Source organism: Phoca vitulina, unplaced genomic scaffold (assembly GCF_004348235.1).
Source record: "Phoca vitulina isolate PV1807 unplaced genomic scaffold, GSC_HSeal_1.0 scaffold10, whole genome shotgun sequence".
Lineage (NCBI taxonomy): Eukaryota > Metazoa > Chordata > Mammalia > Carnivora > Phocidae > Phoca > Phoca vitulina.
This window is the reverse complement of record NW_022589713.1, coordinates 7,304,268-7,320,070: the sequence shown is the minus strand read 5'-3', so window position 1 is coordinate 7,320,070 and position 15,803 is coordinate 7,304,268. Positions and strand designations below refer to the sequence as shown.

Sequence of the window (15,803 nt, the reverse complement as noted above, 5' to 3'; positions counted from 1 at the left end):
TCCTTCCTTCCTTCCTTCCTTCCTTCCTTCCTTCCTTCCTTCCTTCCCTCCCTCCCTCCCTCCCTCCCTCCCTCCCTCCCTCCCTCCCTTCCCTCCCTCCCTCCCTCCCTTTATTTATTTTAGATAGAGAGTGTGGGCAGGGAGAGGGGTGGAGGGAGGGGAAGAGATAGAATCTCATGCAGACTCCCCGCTGAGCCTGACGTGGGGCTTGATCATGACCTGATTTGAAATCAAGTCAGACGCTTAACCGACCGAGCCACCCAGGTGCCCTAATCTTTTCTTTAAAAATATACGTATATGCTTTCACAGTTCAGAAAAGGCATACTCTTTGGATACAAACAGATGTGCCACAGGAAGAGTTGCATACTTTTGTGTCCTCTTTCAGCCTGCCATGGAGAAAGGGCCATTTCTGTGTATGCTGTCTATCTGAATGCCTGTGTATGGCCATGGGAAAGTTATTAATGTCTCTGTGATTCAGTGTCCTCATCTCTGAAATGACAATCATAATAATCATCTTACAAGATTGTAATAAGGATTATGTGAAATAGTCCAAAAGACAGTTATCAGAACCTAGGTCTAGGAATGCACTCAGGACGTGGTAGCTTATATTTTCCCATCCCTGCTTCTACTGAATTCCTTTTCCCCCCTTAACCTGAGCATATAATAAATGCATCTGTGATGGGACTTATGTGCAATTGGAAATTGTTAAAAAAATGCCTTTTTAAAAAAAAAATCTAGCACTGATATATATAAGCATGTTTTATAAGCTCACATCCTTTTAGTATCCTATTCTTATAATCTCTGGGGTTCGGGACGCCTGGGTGGCTCAGTCGGTTAAGCATCTGCCTTCGGCTCAGGTCATGATCTCAGGGTCCTGGGATCGAGTTCTGCGTCCAGCACCTTGGTCAGCAGGGAGCCTGCTTCTCCCTCTCCCTCTGTTCCTCCTGCTTGTGCTCTCTCTGTCTCTGTCTCTCTCTCCCTGACAAATAAAATCTTTAAAAAAAGTAATAATCTCTGGGGTTCTAGTTCTGGGTTTACACTAACCAGCTGTGTGACCTCTCTCAAGTCACCTGACCTTTCTGGAATTGCCCTAAGAACCTAGAAAATCACTGTTAGGACTCTAATTTATGTGAGCCAGCTTCTATGTTTTCCTCAAGCATAGATTTCCCTTAAGAATTTAATATCATTTGAATGTTTGTCTTGTAAGTCCCTGTATTTCTCTGTGATAACTGCATTCCATCCAATCTCAAAGTGTGATTAGGAATGAGTAATTTAATTGGGTTTGAGTGATGGGCATGTGATTTTGGCTAAATTCCTGAACCTTTCCAAGCTTCAGATTCCACACATTTTTATAAAGATTAACTGAGATCATATGTGCATGTATCATCGAATGCTGTAAAACATTTCCCCCACTTCTCCTTCAAGCAGCCCTGTCTATTCTGTGTTTTCTGGCTTCTCTGAGGTGTTGATAAAAGAAGAAATCTTGAGAACTGTTTTGGCAAGTGTGCTGCTAAAGTCAAATGGTTTTATGGAATGAATGGTTTGCTATAGGGGAAGTCACACTATTGCTCACGAAACCATGTGAGACTCTACTGTCTCTTTACTGATGTTGCTCATAAACTGTACAGCTGCACAGAGACCCCAAGTAACCTCATCTCCTTCGAGTACAATGCAGATTTCTGGCTGGTGTAAGCAGTTACATTGGCTGAGTCAACAGGGAAAGAGCACTTTGCAGGCAGAAGTATATTGAAGAATTTGGCAGCAAATGGAGAGGCACTTGTTTCTTTATCTTTTACTTTGCCCATCTTTTCTGTTCCCTAGTATCACATGATGTTTAGATGCTAGATTTGGTAGTAGATGGATAAAAATGGCTTGAAAATTTTTAGTAAAGATTCCTTTCCCTGCCTAAATCCTCTCTTTGAGAATTTAGGTACCGTATCCATGCCTTATGTCGAATCACTACAGTGTGTAGTACTTATCCGGTGCTAAAAAGTATTTTTTTGGTTAATAGAGCATGGACAATGATTAGGGCTCTTAAAGAGTCTTTCCTTTTTGGGTGCCAGTGTTGAAGGATTTTTAGAGTAAGGCAAGGAGGTGAAACTCTACTTTGTTTTTACTTATTAAAGTTTACCAGGAAGAATGATTGAAGCAGTTCATTTTCTAATCTTCATAATAATGATCCTTGGATTCAGTAAACCTTTTTTTTTCTCGAATCGAGCTTCTTATGGGAACATTTCCTGAAGTTTGCCTGACAAACACATCTTGATTTTTACATTTCTCTCTTCCCAAGTTACCTTGGTTTTCTTCCTCTTGGCTTCACGTATTATACCTTACTCAATAACAAGAATTCCAGTATGGCTTACCCCCACTGGAAGAGGAGCAGTGTCTAGAAGTGGGTGAGCCACAAGCAGCAGCGAGAGAGACAGCTCTTAAGGAGGACCCAGAAAAGAGACTTGGGAAAAATATTTAAATACCACATTTCTGATAAAGGATTTGTATTCAGAATAAGCAAAGAACTTTTACGACTTCCTAATAAGAAAACAACCCAATTAGAAAATAAATGATCTAAAGATTTGTATAGACATTTCACCAAGAGCACATGAAAAGGTATTCAGCATCATTAGTCATTAGGGGTATTTAAAAACCCACAATGGGATGCTATTTCCTACCTACCAGAATGGCTGTAAAGGGAAAAGAGAATATCAAGTGTTGCTAAGGTTGTGGAAAAACAGAAACTATTATACATTGGTGGTGGGAATTTAAAATGATACGGCCACTTTGAAAACAGTCTGGTATCCACTCATACGTATCTACCCAAGAGAATTGAAAACATATGCCCATGCAAAGACTTGTATGCAAATATTTTAGTGGCATTATTCATAAGAGCTAAAAGTTGAATCAACCTAAATATCAATCGATGAATGGATAAACAAAATATGGTATAGTCATACAGTGTAATACTACTTTGTAATAAAAAGGAATGAAATGCAGCTATAATATGGACAAATCTCAAACATTTTGCACGGGAAAGAAGCCAGATATGAAAGACTATGTAACATTTAGATGAAATGTTCAGAAAAGGCAACTCTGTAGAGGTGGAAAGATTAGGGTTTGCCTGAGCTCTGAGGGTGGGAGTTGAGATTAAGTGTGAGGATATGATGGGTCTTATTTGTGGGTGATGAAAACTGGATTGTGGTGGTGGTTGCAAAACTATAAAGTTTTTCTAAAAAATTACTGAATTGTATGTTCAAAATGGATAAAAGTTATGGTATATAAATTATATCTCAATGAAGTTAAAAAGGGCAAAAGAGTGCACAGAAAGGAAAAGGAATACAAATAGGCTAGCAACTCAACAGCACAATAGATGGGTTTTCAAGACCAGGAGAGGTACATAACAAGGTACATAACAGCACATGGCCTGTCTTCTGTTATAGGAGGTAGTGAAACGCAAAGTACGTATGTGTCTGCCCTTAAGGAGTTGAGCGTCTAGTTGAGGATCTAGAAGTAAAGAGACCACTAAGTACAAATGAGAGGTTTGGGATACTATGGAAATAGAGAGGAGTACCCTGATGAGGGGAAGTGGGAATCAGGGAGGTTCTGTGGCTGCAGCGATACTGGTACTGTGGCAGGATTGCCGAAGGTCCGATGGGAAAGGAGCATGTGCAAATGCTGAGTGTGGCCAAAGAAGCTGCGGTAGTCTGAGGATGATGATGATACTGAGTGATGGAGAGATATGACAAATTTGAGGTATGTTGAGGAATTAGGGGCTGCTGATGTTGCTGAAAAGAGAGAAGGGGGTGTTGGCCTCCCAGGTATTTGGGATGTTAGGGCCAAAATGAGAGGAGGATCACATAAATGGATCAGTGGAGTTCAGTTTTCGATTTGTTGATTTCAGGATGCTCACGTATATTATTCATGTGATGTCTACTAGGTAATTGAAGGTACAGGGCTGGAGCTCAGAGAAATACTTCTGGCTGCTGATACACATTTAAGGTCAACAGAGGATCAGTTACAGAAAAAGCTATGGGAATGGAATGAGATTGCCCAGGATGAACCTATCCAGTAGAGCGAGAATGGGACAGGGCTGATGTAGATGCTTTTAAGGAGCAGTCTTAGGGAAGGGGAACTGCCCGAAGGAGTGGCCAGAGAGTTGGGCAATTATTAGAAGAGAGTAATGTCATGTGAACCGAGAAGAGAGTTTAAGAAATGAGAAGCTAAGACTCATTTTATCCTGCAGGGAAATCAAGTGATACAGGACAGCAAATTGCCATTGGATAGGATTCAGTTAATAATGAGGTCACTGTTCATCTTTGCCAGGGCTGCACGTGTGGTATTCTGTGTGTGTGTGTGTGTATGTGTCGGGGTGGGGGGTGGCGTAGGGCAAAAGCAGAGGCCTATTGACAGAGGATTGAGTAATGTTTGTGAGGTGAGGAAGTGAGGGAAGGATTTCAAAGAAAGCGTGCCTGTGATGGGAAGGAGAGAAAGGGTGGGAGGTAGAGAGGTACAGGACTGATGGAAGATTTTGTTAAGCTTCTCATTTAATGCGTGGCTTTTACAATGATATTTCCTTGCTTGGCTTAAAGAAAAAAACAAAAACAAAAAAACAAACCCTTGCCCTTACTCCTAGCCAAGTATGGCAGCAGTGCGTTGGAGTGCTAGGTTTCCACCTCAGCCCTCTTGCCTTCCAGGTTTCTGACCCTCCATTTCCTCATGTATAAATGAATATGATGATCCGTCCCTTAAAGGCTGACTGCAAGGTTAGAATGAGGCTATTTATGAGGCAGCTTGCATAGCTGCACAGGGTAGGGGCTGTCTTGTTATTGTGTCATAGGGACACAATGGAATCCGTTTGGTGAATAATAGGTTGGACACAAGGCGAACCAAGTTCTTGCCACCTTGTTTATGCTGATACTGTTATGTGGTTTGTGGTCTCAGCCGCCCTGTGAGGAGCCATTTGACTAATCTTTTTGCTCTAAGAGCTTGCCCTTTCTTTCAGTTATCTCTGAGCCTCATCTGCCTGCCTTCTGCACTTAAGCTGCAGGGCTCCCCGTGTGGTTGACTTCAGAGCATCCTGTGCATGTCCCAGCGCCTGCAGGGTGTTGCAATGAGGGTTGCTTCAGCGGTAGTAATGGCTTGCTTCCAGGACCTTGTTCATGGGCGGGAATCCTGTTGTACTACCTCCTGCTCCCCCAGCTGAGAGCTGATGAAACCACTCAAGAATGTGATGTCTGTGGTAGGCCCAAGCTTCACAGCCATTCCTGAGGTTAGATGGTATTGATGCTTAGAGACCTGTTTTTTTTTTTTCTTCTTCTTTTTTTTTTTCAGCCATCCATTGAGATCCTCCTTTGACTTTTTTGTTAACTGTTGTTGGTTGTAAGCTGGCTTTTTAAGTGCGGGTGACGGAAAAGGACTAAGGTGTTCTGAGTGTCTCCTTTATCTTAGACTTCGGACTAGTTGCTTAATGTCTCATACAGTCTTCAGAGCAGTTCTATGACCTAGGTGCTTTATTCCCTTTTCTTTCCCCAGGTGGGAAGATCCGAGGTTCAGACACATAATTAACTTGCCCTGACTCACATGGCGAGTAATGGGTAGAGTCAGCGTTCAGCTCAGATCTGATTGAAACTGAAGCTGCAGTTCTATTATACTGCCCGGGAAGAAAATTGAAGAACGATTCTGGAGCTTACTTTTGGAGGGAAGGAAGTGGGGCGTGGGTAGGGGTAGGGTTGTTTTCCCTTGTCCAGCTGGTGAAGGAGCTGCTAATCTTCTGAACTGGAGATCTCATTTTGTTTGGCCTGAACAATGTTGAAAACATCAGGAAATTTCACATAACCCAGATTGGGATCCTGTCCTGAAATGAGATCTGCAAACAGCGAGCGTGAACAGTCCAGCCATATTAGCTGCCTCTTATGGGAAGTGCACTCCGGTGTATCGGCTCACAGCATTCTCTGTTGACATCCCTGGGCCTCCTCACTTGGGAGTATTACCTGTCTGATCCTGCAGATACTTAATTTTGTAACCTTTGGTCCATTTATCATTTAATCTTATGGGGCTACATTTGAACTATATGGATCATCAGATGTTCTGTTTAAATTATAAAATATATTTTTTTTCTTCTTCCTCTGCCCCCTCCCTACTGAGTCCTGAATTTTCTTGCTTTAGAGACCATAGTTTAGCATTCTCTCCAAATGATTTTCCTTTTACCTTTTGGCAACCCAGAAAAATAGTGGTGGGAGATCTTAGTTAGCTCACACCTGAGAATTATTGTCACAGTTGAGCTTTTCTCTGTGCTGAGCCCTGGGCTGGGGTCTTTAAGCAAAAACCTTACTATTTATTCTTAAACTGCTTTTGTTGGTGAGAGAACTGCGATTCTGGGTCCCAAGGAAGAAAGGTTATAAATGGTGGAGTAGAGGCTCGCACTCAGATGCGCTGGATGTCCAGCCCTCTGCTGTCTCCCTCGAAGCGTAACGGAAGGACTGGGGAAGGATCAGTATCCAGGACTGCTGAACCGCTACCACATAGTCTTGTTCTTAGGATTCATTGTGTTCGACCTCAGCATGCTTGGCGAGCCCCTTGTGCCTAACTGGGGGAAACCCACCGCAGCAGGTGTACCCACTGGGACACAGCTGTGCCTTCATTCTCTCTGGCTGCACAGGGTCTCCTTATTGCCCTTCTCATCAAGATCTGCAAGATGAATGCCACTTAAGTGCCGGCTCCCTGGTTGCAGCTATTCATCATTTTGTGGAGTGATTATTTGGTGGCAGCCGTTGTCTCTGTCTTCCACCTTCTGGTTGTTTTTTAGAGACTCATATCCAAAATTGTGAGAATTTCAGATCTTAGAGAAAAGAAAACTTTTCTACTAAGTTTTCTAGCTAAGCCAGTAGCTCATAATGGGAATACTGCTGCAATATCCTTAAATTTCAGTGGTAAAGATGTAATGCTCACAAAAACATCTAATATGAAGTTTCTGATGAAAGGTACAGCCTCTCTTACATATGGAGTTGCCTCTAACCCAAGAATCTTTCCCAATTTAAACTTGGGGGTGGGGAGGGAAGGAGGGAGGGAGTGAGTGAGAGTTTTCCAACACTGTTAACAGCTTTCCTGGAGGCCTTGGGAAAGAAACAAGTTATCTCACTGGATACAATTTACTTGCTTTTTAATAAAATTAGGTCACTGTCGTCATAGGGCACTTCATTAATGCATGCTTGGAGTCACATCCCAAAGGTATTGGAATGCAAAGCACACAGTCGTTCATTCAGGTTGTTCAGGTACTACTCTAAAGTTCTCTTTTCAAAGTTGCACTTGATATGTATAGCCTAAAATTATGTATATTTTGGTTCACATTGAGATTTAGCATATTTTTTGGGGGGGGGGTTGACCTCTGACCATTTGTTTTATAAATATTTGGGAGTGATGGAAAGTGGGTTGTAAACTCCATGAAGGCAAGGCTTGTGTCTAATCCTTCTTCATAACCTTAACCCCAAACCCGGTTATTCCCTTTGTACAGGAGAGGAACCTTATTAGCGAGATTGAACAACATGCCCAACATCACCCACAGCAAGAGGCAAAGCCAGGAAATGAGCTTCAATTGTTGTGACCCCAGAGCTTCTCTGCTCTGCCCCTTGGCTTGATTAGTGGAAGCTCAGAAATAGCCTGGCCAGTGTCTTAGACCTCAATTGAGTGGGCAGGTATTAAGTTTTTGACTCAGTATTTAAGTCTGTGACCCTGGACAAAACATTGTACCTCTCAGAACTTGAACTTGCACATCTTTGAAACGAGGAAAGTAATAAATGCCTGGCCTAGCTTCCAAAGGTGCTTTGAGAAGTCATGAGATAATATTTATAATGTCAATTTTATATTGTAAGTACTACAATAATATAAGGGTGTAACTCATGGCAAACAGGTTTTTTCCTGCCCAATAATACAATTTTTATTAGTCATATGGTTAAATTTTACAGTTTAGGGAGTTGAAGTGTATATTTTTATTTTCTGTTTAGGCAAAGGTTGGATTCTGCATTATTGATATATTGGAGGCTGGTTAGAGAGGTTACAGCCTGTGGTTTCAATAACCAGAGTGATGGTTTTAAATGAATATGTGGAGCCAAATATATTTCAAATAACTTCTGGTTCCTTAAAAAAAAATTCTCAGAATTTACGATCCCAGGTCAAATGTTTAGTTTGATTACCATCCTGAAGAAAGGAAGAATGTTTTTCACAAGCTTAGGAAGATGCTATTCCTTGTTTCAGAAAAGTCATTCCATAGCTTAAGCATTATACTTAAGAGTTCACGTTATTCTTCCTGGTGGTGGTGGTGGAGGTGATCGTCACCTTTCTAATAGGTCATCATTATGGTTTTCTAGCTGTGGATAAGGGGTAGGTGTTCTCAATAGAATACCTATCAGTAGAATGGGTGTCAGGTTAGCTATCCTAATTCTTCAGATCATAGTTTAATCAAACAGTAATGTTGTTTAAATTAATAGAATAAGACCGATTCCTAAAAGACATGTCCTCCTTCAGTTTCCTTCCTTACCTTCATTTGTAATTTAAAAACTCTTTAATGAGGTCTTCAGTACTAGTGGATATTTCACATTTTTATCAGCATCAAACCCTGTTTCTTATTTTGTCCTCTTGTAAAAACAAGGAATAAATTGCCCACTCCCCATACATACATAATAAAAGGATCTGGCATTACATATAATTAATTTCATGTGTGTGTGTGTGTGTGAAAACACACACATATGCACACATGCATTCACACACGTGTAACATTGTCTTTAAAGTGATTCCTACTATCAATCTCACTCGCATTAATTACCATATTTTTAGAACAGTGATTCTCAAACTAGTGGGAATATTTGAATCAAAATAATTCTGGCTTGTTGTATAAAGATGATAAGTTGCTCAACTAGGAGAAATAAGTAATCTATCTGTATTATTATAATATTTGTCACATGTGTTTTCTTTTTCCTCTGCCTGTCATATTTCCTTCTGTTATAGCCCTCACTAGCTTTCTGTCTTGTATAGAACACCTTTCGAGCCCCTCTCTAGGTACCCTGGTGACCTGATCTTGTCTACCTGCCCACTTTGCAGCTCCCACACTCTTGAACCAGACCTTCCCTGTCTGTCTCTCCCTCGTCCACTGGGCAGGCTTTCAAGCCTCACTCATCTGCCACCTCTTCTCAGAGCCTTCCAGGTTTCCCCCTATACTGTGTCAGCGCTCCTCAGTCCCTAGTATCTGCCTGGCTGTTCATATCTCTAGCTGCATTGCATTTTCCTTGTTTGCCTGAATGCCTGAGCGTCTCTGAATCCTATCTCCAGAGTCCAGCAGAGTACTTGAAGACACAGTGTGAAGCTCAGGAAACATTTGCTTTAATGTTAGGCTCTCCTGGAATGTGACCTCCTGTGACCTAATCTGATCTTAGTGGAAATCTTGCCATTTTTATCTTCATGCGTATCTTCTTTTGCCATCTGAAGTAAAAGAGTACAACCCAGGGAGGGCCGAGAGAATAGGAACTGGCAGCTGATCTCATGTAAGACATGGCCAAAGACCAGGAGGAAGGCTGATCAAACACTGGTCCTTTGATGTTTCTGAACAGCTCACTCTGAAGTAAGGAGACTAAAGTGGAGGGTTACAAATTCAAATATAGCCCCATAGGTCATGTCAGTGAGAAAAGTGAGCCAGGTCTAAGACGAAATCATCAACAGTAACAGTAGGCCAATAAAACACAGCTAACAGCCAGAGCGTCGGGGGGGTAATCAGCAGGGCTGGGGACTGCATGGTCTGGGGGGTGCTGCCCCACACTTAGGCTCTGTATTGTTGCCACAAAGTGTGTGCGTCAGTTGCTACTAGACTATTTGATTTATAAGAAAAATGGGTTTTTATATAAAATTACATGAATTTTAAATTATGGGTTAATTTTGTTAACCCACTGGGCAGACCAAATAAAGCTTGTCTGTGGGTTACAGTTTGTGATATCTAATTTCATGGTGGGGCTGTGACAGGCCACTCCTTGGGGTTTCTGTTCATGCCTTAGTGGGACCGAGAGCCTTGTTACCGGATTCCTGCTCTAAACCTCTTCCTCATTTTTACCAGTTTCCCCTTAGTATTTTGAACTGAAATTGATGAGTTTGTAAGACAAGCTTTGAGACAGTTTATAGGATTTCAGGATTGAATGGCACTGTATTTAATTTGGGGTGAATACTCTTTCAAAGAGCTCTAAAGTTTCTTCTTCCTTGTTGCTGATGTATTAGGTTGAACCACATGGAAATACTATTTTTATAGGTCAAAATGACATTTTCATATAGTTCAACCTAATAAGACTACCACTTGAGAAATTTCGACTGTTAGAGTATATTATTGCAGCATGAATTTAGAGTGTTTTAGGGAAAAGAGAATATTGGTGTTGAATAAATACAACGGAAATATCTGTTAAACAGTGATCATAATATGCTGCTGCATAAATATCATAGTTACGTTTTTGATGGCATCCACTGTTCTTTTATTCATTCATTTTGCTGCATATGGTGTGGGTACTACATACACTTTGACACAGTGCAAGACTTTATCTTGTTTAAAGTTTCGGCTGTGTAGACCTTTTAAAATGGTTGAAACAACCAAAAAATAATTGTAGCTGTGATGATTTAAGGTTATTGTATGTTGCTGTGAGCCCTGAGTAGCCACATGGTACCCAGTTATGATATGAAGGACTATCTTTGTAAGGGCATCCAGTAAGCAATTAATTTTGTAGTTGTTCCAATTTCTCTTTTAGCCAGTTTATCTAAATCGGTTTGAGAAGCCTATTGATGATTTGTTTTCAGTTTCCTTTTTAACCTTTGTGTCTGGTAGGTAGAAGGGGAAGAGGCTTGGGCAGGGAGGCCATCCATCCCAAAAGGACTGTGACAGGCCCTGTGGTGCCTGCAGTCTTGAGGCAGCTCATGTCCACACATTCTTTTCTTGCATCTCTTCTGCCAGCTCTCTGCCTGAAGCCACACAACTGAGTGCTGACAGCCCAAGTGTTCTCTGTTACCACTTTTCTTCAATTAGATCAGAAGCCTCTTTAGTGCAGGGACCTTGAATTATTATATTTCAGCCGCCCTCTCTTCTTTAGTGCAGGGACCTTGAATTATTGTATTTCAGCCGCCCTCTCTTATATTGGCTTCTGCAGAATTTGACCCTACTCTCTGTCCTCTGGAGAATTACTCTGGTGGCTGAAGGCCAGTATCTCTGACCTGGGAGTGTGTTCAGGCTATTGGCTGACATTCCTCTGGCAACAGAAAAGTCTGTGTTTCTATCTTGTTAGGACAACAACAACGACAATATTAATAAGAGTAAGGGTTTGGCAAATGCTGGCTAATACTATTTTGTAGGTAGGACAGTTCTGAATTATTTAGATACATTTTAAGTTATTAAGAAGACATTGGATTCAGGTTGGAGATCTGTCGTTTACTTGGGCAAGTTACCTAACTCCTGTGCCTCAGTTTTCTTTTCTGTAAAACATTCATCATTGGATTGATTTGACAATTGAATGAGATATTACCACAATAGTACCTCATTTGATCCTTATAGATTGTTTTATTGGTCCTTGGCATATAGTAAGAACTCATTTCAGTGCTACCTGGGTATTAGTAAGAGCAGTACAGCCCCCCCCCCCCTTTTCAAATAAACTGAGGCTTAGAGAGGTTCCTTCAGCAGACAGGTGAGTGCGAGTGCCCAGGTTAACACACCTAGTGAGAGACAGACTGTGGATTTAAACATAAGTCAGTCTGTGCGTTGTGCTCGTAACTGTTCTGTTGCTGCTGCATCTACATGAATTGGGGGTTCATGTGCTGATTATAATGTGATGTCTCCTTTGGGAAAACTAGGAAGTAAAGTAGCTCCATCGTAGCAGGCTGTCATGCACCCCAGACAGTCCTTTATCTCCTACAGTCAAGTAGTACAAGAAATAAATCACAATTCTATATAATTTTGCTTACAAACTATGCACAAAAAAGAGGTCACTAAGAGCAAATAGTGAGTGCGTTTACTGAGAACTTGCCAAGTAGTGACTAAGAGCATGGTTGAGTGCAGATAGACAGGGTTCAGGGGCACAGCTCTGCTGCCCACTTGTGTACCTTTTCAACTTCAGTTTGCTCAGCCGTAAAATGGAGGTAATGGCAGGATACACCTTACAGATATGTGAAGCTGTTTCTTTTTTTAAAATATGGATTAAAATATGTCGGGCTCTTGGGCATATGTTAAGCTATCAATGTGTGTCATGATTCTTGTTTTAGTATTCTGGCTACAAGGGCAGTTTGTGTCATGAGTTTTATCTAATACATTAGAGAAAGTCATTTAAGGAGTTACCTTCCCTTTCCAAAATGATAGAAATTTTTATCAGAAATTCACTGATACGAATGAATGACTTAATATAATGTCTTATAACAAGTGAAACTTCGTGCTCTTCAAATGCATTTTAGTGTAAATTTTTTCATCTTTGGTTAATAAGAATGCAAATGAAAGATGAAATATGCTACTTCGTACAAGATGGAAAACAAACTCTATTCTGCCCATTTTTGCCATATAAGGAGGAAGAGTATTTAGAAGTTGTCACCAGGTCAGGGGTGCCTGGGTGGTTCAGTCGGTTAAGTATCTGACTCTTGGTGTCTGCTCAGGTCTTGATTTCAGGGTCAGGAGTTTGGGCCCTGTGTTGGGCTCAACACCCAGTGTGGAGCCTACTTAAAGAGAAAAAAAAGATTGTCACCAGGTCAGAAAGGAGCTTGGCTTTGACCATTGGCCTGAAGCAGAATGTTTTGAGTCTTGTTTCTTGTTCACTCTGATGTTTTCCAAGTGGTTCATCTCAACTACTTTTTTTTTAGGTTTTATTTTTTTTAGTTGTAAACTAATTTATTTTTTTAAATTTTTATTTAAATTCTAGTTAACACATAGTGCAGTATTGGTTTCAGGAGTAGAATTCAGTGAGTCATCACTTACATACAACCCTTAGTGCTCATCAAAACAAGTGCCCTCCTTAATGCCCATCACCCATCTAGCCCATCCCCCACCCACCTCCCTCCATCAACCCTCTGTTTGTTCTCTATTGTTAAAACTTTATTGTTATGGGTTTTTTTTCCCCCTCTTTCCTCCTCCACTCCACCCAGCCCCCCGAAATCTCATCTACTTTTTAATCACAAGATTATGGTTGCCTCTGCTCTCCCCTCTCTTTCATTGGTCACAACTACAAGAACTGTAGGTGGCCCTGTGTTTGTATTAATGAACAGCTTCCTAGCCGAGAAGTGGGAGCAAACTGTATTCATCTCCATCTTGGAGAGGGAGAATCTGGAACCTAAGGAGGTTGGGATTTGATTAGTATTATGTAATTGGCTGGGACCCAAGTGGAGCAATCAGTCCTCCTTATTGTGTTTGGCTCCACCCAGTGTCCCCTCCAGCATTCCTGTGTTTGATCCAAGCCTTGGTTCTTGATAACCAATCCTAGTACCTCAGCATATCGCCTGGATTGTGGGAACCTAGAGGTGCAAGGGCCCTCTAATGACCATCCGATCTGATGCCCTCATTTTACTGTGAGGGGTGGTAGTAAGCTCCCAGGGAAGTAAGAGCCTTGCCCAGCTCACTCTGATCACTTCGGCACAGTCTTCACCCAAACCCTGGTCACTGTGCTGTGAGTCCTGGCTTTTCTGCCCTAAGTCAAACTACTGTCCCTTGCCTGTGCACAGGGCATCTGTCCTGGAGACTGGGGACTGCTTCCGGGCAGTCTTACCTAGATTTCACCTCACTTCTGTCTTGCCCTCACCAGGACAGGCTTTGAGGGAGTTTTATGGGTTTTCCTAGTTTTTCTTTTTCTTTTTTTTTTTCTTTTTCTTTTAAGATTTTATTTATTTGCGAGAGAGACAATGAGAGACAGAGAGCACGAGAGGGAGGAGGGTCAGAGGGAGAAGCAGACTCCCTGCTGAGCAGGGAGCCCGATGCGGGACTCGATCCCGGGACTCCAGGATCATGACCTGAGCCGAAGGCAGTCACTTAACCAACTGAGCCACCCAGGCGCCCTCCTAGTTTTTCTGTTTAGAGGCATACAAAGAACAAATGACCATTCTTGTGTCCTCTATGTTAAACTTCTGTGGCATTTTCCGAGTACAAGGCAAAGCATGAAATATGTTTTGTTCTTGAAGGAAGTGAAACCCTATGATATCAAGGAAGAAAGAAAAGCAGGCAGACTCAGGAGAGGGCATGCACACCAGTAACCTAAATCAAAACATCAGTTCTCATTTAGTCTCCCTTCACCCACCCCCTTCCCTGAGTGCAGTAATCCCTCTCAGCACGCTGTCTCTTGTGAAGACATTTCCCCTTAGCCTCTTCAGGAAAGTTACGATTTTCTGACTAATTACTCCCCCTCTCCTCCACCCCTGGCCTACATCCTTAAATACGGTATTCAGGAATCTAACTATCCCTCCAGCCACTCTGCCTTCACCCACATATACCAAAAACACTTTTCAAGTAGGTGTTGGAAATGATAGTCTTAGCAAAGGGTTTTGCTGAAGGACTAAGAGAATCTCCTTGATTCCTAATTTCAAGAAGGAAAGACTTTTGTTAACCTCAAACTGGCAGAGATAATAATGGTATAAAATATGATCAGTGTCCGGCTCTCCCTGCCGCCTACAGTTGGGGTAATATAAAGGTCCTTAGTAGATAAATGTTAACCTAATGAATCAAAAGTCACCCTACTTGCAGCTCACCTATCTTTTCAAGTCTCGATTATAAATTCGACAAGTTCAAATCTCCATTCTTGCTTTTTGTTTTCCTCAGTGAAGCAAAAACTTCTGTACAGTTTGAATGTGAGGCAGAACTAAGTGGAGCCCTTTGTTGGTAGCCAGGCGGTTTTCTCAGTGCCTTTCCGGACATGTTTTAACATGATCTCTGAAGGAATTGGAATGAGGATCGCCCTCTTCGTTGTGGCACAGTGAAAAGATTGAGATTCTTTTATCAAAATGAAGCAATTTGGACAGAAAATCATCTTTTTTCTTTTGGTCTCTCCTTTTTTTTTAAAAAAAAATGAATGAAAGATTATGGAACAAATGTACATTTTAGGTCTTGAGAAACAATTACAAGAGACTGTGGATTTTACTCATCGAATACAGTAAATGTGATAAAAAAAATTCGCTTAAACATAAGTGATTTCCAAGTCATCGTTTCCACGTTTGAAGGCACAATACACAATTTACATTTTCCGCCCGCCCCAGTTGGAAACAGTGAAGCTCCATGAAGAAACATATGGCCTCCTGTTTGGAATGTGGTGCCTCCCAGAGAAGGAGGACTTAAATGATCTTACTCAGTTAGTATTCTCATTTCTACATTTTCTTCAGACCTCAAATTTAAGCAGAAGGATAGTCTTAGTGCTGTGTCCTATCAACCACAGCTTTTAAGAAAATTAAAAAAAAATTTTTTTTTGATTACCTTTCATTGCGGTGTCTGGGTGTCCATTCACCTGATACGGTGTCTTCAAGTTGAAACAGGCTTCTCAACTCTAATTAAGAATAAGCCTTGAAACTATGGTTGACAGAGAAGTGGGTTTTCTGGCACAGCATGAAAAATAAGCATGTTTCTCTCCTGTCGGAGAAAGTGGGTTCTCCCCCTGGGCCCCTTGAGAGTGTCCTTTGAGGCACCCTTTCAGATTGTCCTGCTCCGAACAACTGGAGCAACTTGCTCTCTTGCTAACGTAAGTGACTCACATCTGAGAGCAGGTGAGATTTGTAGACTGGGGAAGAGCATTTCCTGAACTTGCAGGAATCAGACGGTGATTCACCTGAAGGGAACA

At 41.6% G+C, this 15,803-nt stretch overlaps 1 protein-coding gene across 6 annotated transcripts in view; it reads left to right on the top strand.

Annotated features, from left to right (window-relative positions):
- The window catches only part of MED12L (mediator complex subunit 12L), a 319,084-nt gene that overhangs the window by 195,254 nt on the left and 108,027 nt on the right, over window positions 1-15,803 (top strand). The gene's annotated exons all lie outside the window — the stretch shown is intronic.